The sequence below is a fragment of the Zingiber officinale genome, chromosome 7B (genome assembly GCF_018446385.1).
Source record: "Zingiber officinale cultivar Zhangliang chromosome 7B, Zo_v1.1, whole genome shotgun sequence".
NCBI classification, from domain to species: Eukaryota; Viridiplantae; Streptophyta; class Magnoliopsida; order Zingiberales; family Zingiberaceae; genus Zingiber; species Zingiber officinale.
In genome coordinates this window covers 8,044,633-8,054,651 of record NC_055999.1, presented here as the reverse complement: position 1 = coordinate 8,054,651, position 10,019 = coordinate 8,044,633, and the positions used below count along the sequence as shown (strand labels likewise).

General features: G+C 36.8%; 1 non-coding gene across 1 annotated transcript; it reads right to left on the bottom strand.

Moving 5' to 3' along the window:
• Window positions 1-250: 250 nt before the first annotated feature.
• On the bottom strand, window positions 251-331 carry TRNAL-CAG. The gene has a single exon. It is a non-coding gene; the product is annotated as a tRNA-Leu (tRNA).
• Between the last annotated feature and the right edge of the window lie 9,688 nt (window positions 332-10,019).

Genomic DNA, 10,019 nt, shown 5'->3' with positions numbered 1-10,019 from the left:
CCCTATTAATTATGGTAGATAGTAAGAATTTCAGAATTAAAATCGTTAATTTTCATTGTTTTTATATACTCTTCATATTTAACAGTAGCGTCACTACAGTTTGTTATATTTAAATCTGTCTGAAAATCATGCGATATTAAAAAAGACCCTTCACACTTGTAATTGATTCACTCGACTCTACTCAGCGATTTGATTTCCAAATATATATATATATATTTTTTTGAAGATCGAATAAAAAAAGATTTTTTATTGTCAAGAATGGGATTCGAACCCATGCCCTTTCGGACCAGTACCTGAAACTGGCGCCTTAGACCAACTCGGCCATCTTGACACATTGCAACTGTATCATATTTAAGGAATATCAATATAACAAATTGAAAAATTCTTACAATTACGATATTATGACAATACGTTGTAAAGTTTCCTTCTCAGTTGGAGTTGCATAGATTTCTCTTATTAAGTGGTGGATCTTGAGCTTTCTTAGATGTGCATAGAAAGTCCAATTTTAATTTCAGGATATTTATTGATTTTTGCAGGAAAACTTTTTCATATCGGTCAAAATTGCAAAAAAAAAAAAAAAAAATACATTGCCAAAGATTGAAGTTTGCAAGGAGATGCGGCGGCAACAAGTAAGAAAAAAAAAAGGTTTTCTTCTCTTTCGTCCGTTCAATAGTACCCTTAAAAGCTCTTTGTTTTTTTCTTTCAAAGTTTCAATAATTATCGGATACAATAAAGACGGTTCAAAATTGATTTTTATACAAAAAAAAAATGAACGCTTCAACCATGAATTTAATACAAGTCAGAAATTAAAGTTATATTTATTCTTTCTCTTTGTTTTTTTGGTGCAACTAAAATTATTCTCCACTTTGCCTCAAACTCCATCAAATTATCTTCCAGCAATCCAGCTTGCTTCATGAAGGATATACGCAGTTGATCTTCTTGTGGCTGGCGGCGTAGTAGTAGGCGTTCATGGCGTAGGATGCGTGCCATTCGACGTTATCTGGGAAGTAGCACGAGCCTTAGATGCGTCCGTTGGAGATGGAGGAGGCATTCGTTAGGTACTGGAGGAGGAAGAAAGATAAAAGAAGTAGACTCGTGGCCTTAGATGCTTCCGCCATTGTTGATGGATGAACTTGTTGATGGATAATGAATTTGAGAGGCGTGAAAAAGGTTCATATAGTGCTCTACTTGGAGCGGAAGGAGGAAATAAGAAAGGCATGCAATTAAGAAAAAAAGTCGTATTGTCATTCAAGGAAAAATATTGATTTTTTTTTTTTTTTTTTTGCTGCAGCTGTCCCTGTTAATTTATAACCCAAAGATGCAAATAATAACTATATATTAATATTTAAACAAGTTTTAGAAATTCATTTTGAACGATGAGGTGCAGAGTACGATGCTATTGAAATAAACGACCAGTAGGGACAAAAGTTGTTCAGGCAATAGATCAAGCACAGACGGAAATAAATATCAAAATATATATATATATATATATATATATATATAAACGACCAGTAGGGACAAAAGTTGTTCAGGCAATAGATCAAGCACAGACGGAAATAAATATCAAAATATATATATATATATATATATTAATAAATATTTTATATATAAATAATAGTATTCGAGATCTCCTCCTTGACCTCTTGTCTAAAAATTTCTCGATAAAATCAGTTGATTAGGATAAAATCCTATCCTTTAGTCCTTTAGGAGCCATACACGCACCTTTGGATGCATACGGTTCAAAATCAAAATGATATATACATAGAAATTGATAGAAAAAAAAATCATTTTTATTGATGAATAAAAAAAAATGATAAAAAAATAAAAAGTATAAAGTCTTATATAGTTAATTAACAGAAAATCTAAATCCTAAATTGAAAAGATAAAAAATTAAACTACTCTCAAGACTATATATATATATAATTCTGTCTGAGAAGCTTGACAAAACAGAGAGCTGGGAGAAAAAAACCTACTGTTAGTGAAGAATAATACCTATTGAACGTCGATCCGAGAAACCCAAAGTGGATATAAGAAGATGAAACCCCTGAATGTCCTTCTGATGCGAAGTCTCAATGGCGATAAAGAAATCCTATCGAAGAGAAACCAGATCCGTAGCTTCCAAGGCTTCCTGCGCGCAAGAGACCAACCAACACTATCGTCAGTGACCTAAGACCGGGGTGGGAATCCCTGGCTAGGCCCTCCGACGCTCAAGTTAGTGATCTCTCTCGATGTGGAAGGAAGAAGAAGAAGAAGAAAAAATAGTAGTTCAGAATTAAGGTTATGAATGTGTATAATGATGTGAACTTACCTTACCAACGGAGAGGATTCTCCTTTTTATACCACTTCATATAACTTCCGTAGTCATGAAGTGGACCCGATTTGTTAGAGTTTGTTATGAGATGACGTAAGTTGCGTACTTGTGGTAAATGACTTTTAAGGAATCTTTTTTATACCTCAGATGTACCTTCTTTGTCGTCTAATACCTGCAAAATAGTTTAAAAACACATTTCCCACCGAACACCTATTATACAATCACTCATTGCAAATATCTTCATTAACTACTTTATTTGAAATATTTACTTCTATCCTGTTTCACAAGTCCTTTCAAAGTGTTTCTATCGTTCCTACACGCCCCTCCTGGTTTTGCTATATTATAGATAGCTTAATATAACATTGTTCCTTGTATTAGTCGAAACTGAACTTAAACTTGGTCAATATTGACCTACCTCCTTTGAGGTATATCCTGATCGATATTGGTCTGCCTCCCTGGAGGCATGTCCCGACCGATATTGGCCTATATCCTTTGAGGTATATCTCGATCGATATTGACCTGTCTCCCTGGAGGCATGTCCTGACCGATATTGGCTTATCTCCTTTGAGGTATATCTCGATCGATATTGGCCTGCCTCCCTGGAGGTATGTTCCGACCGATATTGGTCTATCTCCTTTGAGATATATCTTGGTCGATATTGGCCTACCTCCCTTGAGGTATATCCCGATCGATATTGGCCTGCCTCCCTGGAGGTATGTCCCGGCCGATATTGGCCTATCTCCTTTAAGGTATATCTTGGTTGATATTGGCCTACCTCCTTTGAGGTATATCCCGATCGATATTGGCCTGTCTCCCTGGAGGTACGTCCCGGCCGATATTAGCCTATCTCCTTTGAGGTATATCTTGGTCGATATTGGCCCACCTCCTTTGAGGTATATCCCGATCGATATTGGCCTGCCTCCCTGGAGGTATGCCCCGGCCGATATTGGCCTATCTCCTTTGAGGTATATCTTGGTCGATATTGGCATACCTCCTTTGAGGTATATCCCGATCGATATTGGCTCACCTCCTTTGAGGTATATCCCGATCGATATTGGCCTGCCTCCCTGGAGGTACGTCCCGGTCGATATTGGCCTATCTCATTTGAGGTATATCTTGGTCGATATTGGCCTACCTCCTTTGAGATATATCCCGATCGATATTGGCTCACCTCCTTTAAGGTATATCCCGATCGATATTGGCCTGCCTCCCTAGAGGTACGTCCCGGCCGATATTGGCCTATCTCCTTTGAGGTATATCTCGGCCGATATTGGTCTTCCTCTCCGGAAGTATATCTCGCTCGATTTTGGCATGTCTCCCTGGAGATATGTCTCGGTCGATATTGGCCTATCTCCTTTGAGGTATATCCTGATCGATATTGGCTTACCTCCTTTGAGGTATATCCCGATCGATATTGGCTTACCTCCTTTGAAGTATATCCCGATCGATATTGTCCTACCTCCTTTGAGGTATATCCCGTCCGATATTGGCCTTCCTCTCCGGAAGTATATCCTGATCGATATTGGCCTACCTCCTTTGAGGTATATCTCGGCCAATATTGATCTATCTTCTCCACTCGGCTATCTCCTTTCCTTTTCTTACCGGGGATCCATGAAATTAAACCTAACCCATATCAATATATAAATTAAAAAATAAGATTATAATTAATTAAAAGAATTATTTATATCATATGATATTTAATATTTTTATTTTAATAAAAAATAATTATAATCTCTATTAAAAATAGTATATATTTTTATTTAAAATATTTATTATCAAATTGAGTCTATAAAAAAAGTTTAGAATTTGTAGTTTGGAATTAATATAATTTTTAATTTAATCTATGTGTGAGGTTATTTTCTTAAACACTTCATTAACTGCCTTCTAAGTGTCTGGGTGTAGGGTTCGACAATTCGAGTTTATTAATAATATTTCTGAGGTTTTCTTTGTAATTTTGTATGAATAACTTATTAGGATTGAGCAATTAGTTTAAAATCCAATTGAACAAATCGAAATTGAACTAATTGATTTTTTTTATAAATCCTTCTCATCAAATTTTATCACTAACATCGAATAAATTAAATCAATACAAAATAGGTTAACTCAGTCAGTATCGGATTAATTAAATCTTTTTACTAAGTCGATTGATATTACACACTAGACAACTGCTATTGGAAATACACTGCTCATCGATCGAAGTGCCTAGTCACAATTTAGAGAAATTCTTTTAAACACTAGTTCAGATATATCAATTGAATGCTCGTAATATAATAGTTTAGTTTACTTGATTTTTAAATTTTAAAATTAAGATTGAATCGAATAAATTAAAATAATTAATATTTTTTAAAAATAAAAATAAAAATTCTAAATTAACTGAACGTAACTTTTAAATTCGTGATTATTTTGATTTAACTAATATTTTACTCATTCCTAATTACTACATCCTTTCAAAGGTTCGTAAATCTTGAGATCTACTTATAGCCAATTGCTAAATGACTAAAGAGAAATCTAACTCATTATGGCACATTTAAGTGGTTCTTGGAGTATCTTAATTAAGGGTTACTCTAATCCAAGCATGGCAAGGGATTTGGATGGGCAAAAGTTCAGTATTTCATGACATTTCTTCGCTTGGGCAGAGAATTTTTTTTTTTTTTTTTACAATCAAAATTGCAAAAAAGTATTGACTTGTGCAAATAGATGCTCTAGTTAAAGAGGTTTCTTCCCGACCTTTGAATAGGATTAACCATGTTCACTCTGGATATCAAAGCACAACAATTTTACTGAGAATTGCAAGTATCATTTCCAAAGAATAGAATGAGGGATTACCGCTTTTGGAGCAGAAGTAGAATGGTCATTATAGCGGCTCCTTCAGGATGACCCTATACTCTTTGAGAGCATAAATTAAGAAGTCAATTGTCCTAGTACATCGGTCATTTGCATGGAGGGGATTAAGAACCAGTGAGGTATTTTGCACTTATCAAGAATTGACCTCAAGATTTATTTGAGTAATCACTCGTGTAAGTACTAATTGTAAGGAAATATATTGCTAAACACGCAAACACGTAGCGGAAAAAACATATTTCCTCCACAAGATCCATGCGAAGGGAAACAAAATTATATATACTAAGTTTATATCTAAGAACATGATAGAGTATACCTTTGTTGCGTGCTCACGGACTCCCGACAGCTCGGATCTCAGCACGAACACACTCGCGCCTCTATGGTATCCACACGAACAAGGGTTCGTTTGTCTCACAAAGTCACTAAGTGGAGATGTCTACCACCTAAGGTTGTGCTAGCAACCTATGAAGGAAGATTCGGCCAAGAGGCGAAGAGAGGGAGGAGATCATGAAGAAGTAAGAAAATTGAGAGTAAAATTGGCTAAAGTATTTTTCATCTAATGAAAATACTTAATGCTCATTAACTCCATTAATGAACTTTAATGAGTATTCACTCTTCATTCAGGGTCATTTTGAAACTCCTTATCTTTCATATTCAATTTCGAAAAATTGAATCCAATGATTCATTGAATTCAAAATTCAATGAATGTCACCATTTATCATTAAATTCAAAATTCAATGAATATCATCATTAAGTCTCACTTGAGTCTAACTCAAGTCTAACTCACTTGAGTCTAACTCAAGTCTAATTCAATCGAGTCTTACTCAATTAATTCTCATACAATTCAAATTCAATGAATCACTATTTCATTAATTTGAGTTGACTTTCTCTAGTCCAGTTTGAATTGGACTTAATCCAATAATTAGATCCAATTGAGTCTAACTCAATAAGTCCAATTCGGATTAGACTTAATCCAATTATTCATCATATGAATACATCTCCAAATCTACTTGTTCTTTGTGAGTGACCCATTAGGTTTTCGTAATGTTGGTAATGCACCCAAATCAATATTTAGATACATAAACAATGAGTGGCATCTAGCAAGGCATCATTGTTACCCAAGTGACGAGAAGGTCAAGATCCGACCTAACCTGTCCGTGGCTATTATCTTGTATGACTTGGTCCCTCTATCCTTGATATCTAGATTGATCAATAAGGCATAGACCGTGTCATCCTCTTATCAACCTTTGTATTTCTTGATCTCTAAGTAGACACACTCAATCAAATAAGCTCAATATCTCATATTGACTCATTTGAGCATGACCATGCTTTCTTTGTGTCCTACTAATCAAGACCCACAGATATCGCTTCCGTCATATGGAAGGGATAGATCCCATCTATATTACTCACATCCCTCCGCATAATTCATTGCGAACCCAGTGATCGACTTTATTGTCCACCTTGTTACAGGTGACGTTTGCCGATACCAAAGTACACAACTCCTTATGTAGGGAACCATAGTTATTTCAGGTCTAAGGACTATTTATATCAATCGTCACATGAGAATGTTTATGACACTCATATAACGATCCATAAAATATTTTTATGGTGGGTCATTTAGTATATATTCTCTAATATATACCCATGTATCAACCTGATATCTCATATCCATGACTTGTGAGATTAAGTCATCCGTTGACCTACATACTAGTTTCAATGCATTAATATTGTCCTTGTATATTAATGCTTGACTAGGAATAGTTTAGAGTAGTGTTCTATATATATCTACATATCTCACTATCAATTCAACTAATTGATATGTTGTAGATAAGAACCTACTATCCAAGGACATTATTATACTTATTCAATCGGTACTGAACTGAAATAAATATAATAACCAACTTTACCTTTTATTAATAATTATATATGATACAAAATAAGCTCTTTACAACCATCTCATAATTGGTACTAGGGCTAATACTAACACTAATTGTGCCAATCCGTGAGAACAATGAGTCATTATCCGCTATCCTCGGTGGCAAAATATCATAAGGTAACTTTCGGCACCCAACACGATCGGCTTCATAGTCATTTGTATAGAAGTAAATCACAGGTGGCTTTGCCTTTGAACAGTGGTTATTACATGGGGGAGGGCAGAAACTTGGCAAGCATTTTTCTTCCAGAAATTGACCTCCAAATCTCTTGGTGGCAACACCCCATGCAATGGCCATCTGTCCATCCCGTGGGGATCATTATCCGATGTCCTCAGTAGTAAAAGGTCATACGCTGACCCCAAGTGTCTCATATGACCAGTCTTACAGTCATTTATGGAAAGATAAATCATGGGTGACTTTGCCTTTGAATAGTGACCATTAAATGGGGAGGGTTGTTGGATATAATTCATATTAGGTGGGCTTATTTGTAAGGTATGCATATGAATACGAACCGAATCCATTTAAGTGATCTAAATTAAGGTTATTGAGTTTTGGATTATTATATGTGGGTTGAATGTAGAGAACCCTTTAGCCCAATCCATTATCATCTATGGGATGATAACAAATTAGTTGTCTATATAAGGGGAGATCCCTAAGGGTTTAGGGTATCATCTTGTCATAAACCCTTATCCCCCATTAACGAAAGTTGCAATGCTGTCAACTCTAAGCCCCTCGGGAGATCTCTTCATTTTTCTTCCCCTTCTTCTTCTTCTTCCACAAGGATTCTCAAACGACGCTAAAGGACAAAGATCATGGCTCTGCAATCAGGTTCCTTGTCATGTTTATGTTTCTTTGCCATGCTTTCATTGAAATTAGATCCATGCTCATGTTCTTGTATTTCATGTTACGAGTGTTGGAGCAATCCCAATGGTCCGTGGGACCATGTGTTTTGGTGTTTGGGCAAAGGGTTTAAGTTAGGTTTACCCTCGTTATTTGATATGTGTACTTGAGTTGTGCAGGACTGCAGGTGACACATGTGACTCAGGTTGACGGCTTCGGGTCCGGTGAAGGATGGAGCATCCGAGGGACCGTGGACAAGGCAGCAAGGACAAGGGCCGAGGGAAGCGACTTCGAGGCATACGCGAAGGATGGCATTGGGGACGAGCCGCGGGCTTGGATGCATCCGAGGGACGAGAGCCAAAGGAAGTAGGCTTGAAGGCAAGAGGTCAAGGCTGCAAAGAAGAGTCAAATGAGTCGTGAGGGTACGAGTGCATGAGAGATTGTACTCGGAGTAAAATCCTAGTTTTAGGGTTTTACTGTAGCGGCACTGTAGCAGTACTGTAGCAGTTACTGTAGCGTACTGTAGCAGTCGACTGGTGTATGGACCAGTCGACTGATGCACTGTAGCAGAGCCGTTGAGATAGCCGTTGGGCTGGCACCAGTCGACTGGTGCAAGGACCAGTCGACTGGTAACGGGCAAATCAGGTTCTGATTTGTTCCAAGCTCTATAAGAAGGAGCTTGGTATGGCCGGCCAAGGCGACGAAATTAGACTTGGTTAAAGCCTAATTAGTAGTCACCAAAGTGCTCAAGGATCTCTTGTGTCCAAGTGTTCTTGGTTGAAGTTGTGGTGAGGTTTCTCCACCCACAAGGAGCGGTTTGAGCTAGCCGGAGTTTCCGGGGACTAATCCACCGACGGATAGGGATCGTCCACCTCAAGGACAAGCCGTGGAGTAGGAGCCCTAATCTCCGAACTACGTTAAACGAACGTGTCATTGGTTTGCTTGTTCTTTCCTTGTCTTTAGATTAGCTTTTGTATTCATAATTAGTATTTGTATTTCCGCTTGCGCACTAACGAATACGTAGGAAGCGAGTTTTGGGGGTGCCGTCTATCCAACCCCCCTTCAAGCCGGCCACCAATCCTCCAACAACGAGTTCTTATTTTGTTTCATAGAATTCATGCAGTCTAGGGATTTACAAGAACCTTTCAATTGGTATTAGAGTCAAGGCTCTGTTTCTTCAATTTTATGGCAATGCAATATAGATTTGTCGTCGATCTTTTGTTTTTATGTTTGGTCATCGAATTACTTAAAAGAAAACCTAGGAAAGGCTTGTTCTTCTATGTTTTTTTGTGATTTTTACAAAGAACAAGAAGAACAACGATGAACCACCACCACCTTCAAGAAGAATCGTCGTGTCAATCTAATTTTATGTCAAAATCACAATGGTGTAATCGATTGCCTTGGTCGGACAATCGATTACCAAACATAAATTTATGAACAAAAGCGATGGGAATTGATTAACCCAATAGATTCAGTTAACACCAATCAATTGGTGAATTTCACGAATCGATTAGGTTGATGAGATCGAATAAAGGATCAATTTCTGATCAATCAAGTCAATCGATTAGAGGCTGTCAATTGATTGACAATTTTTACCAATCAATTAAAATCCTTATGTTACGATAAAAATCTATTGGAATCGATCAACATAATTGATTGATGGCATTAATCAATTGAGAATTTTTCCAATCGATTAAACAGCTTTAAACTTGTGACGGGATCGATTTAATCGATCAACCTGATCGATTGAACTAGCCAATCGATGATTTACACCAATCAATTGCCAATACAAAAATCAATCGCAGAAGGCTTTGGATCGATTAAGTAATCGATTGGTGACAACCAATCGATTGCTATGAAGCCTCAATCGATTGATAAGTTAGATATTCAGCACATAAGGGTTTGTGATCGATTAGCAAGATCAATTGTTTTACATTAATTGATTGGTACTCATCATCTATCGATTGATGATCCTGATGTCGCATACAGTAGATTTTCAAATCAATTAATTTAATTTATTATGTAATTTCGATCGATTGTCATAAGTTATCAATCAATTACTAAGCCTAATTTTGAGCTATTAAAGTTGATCA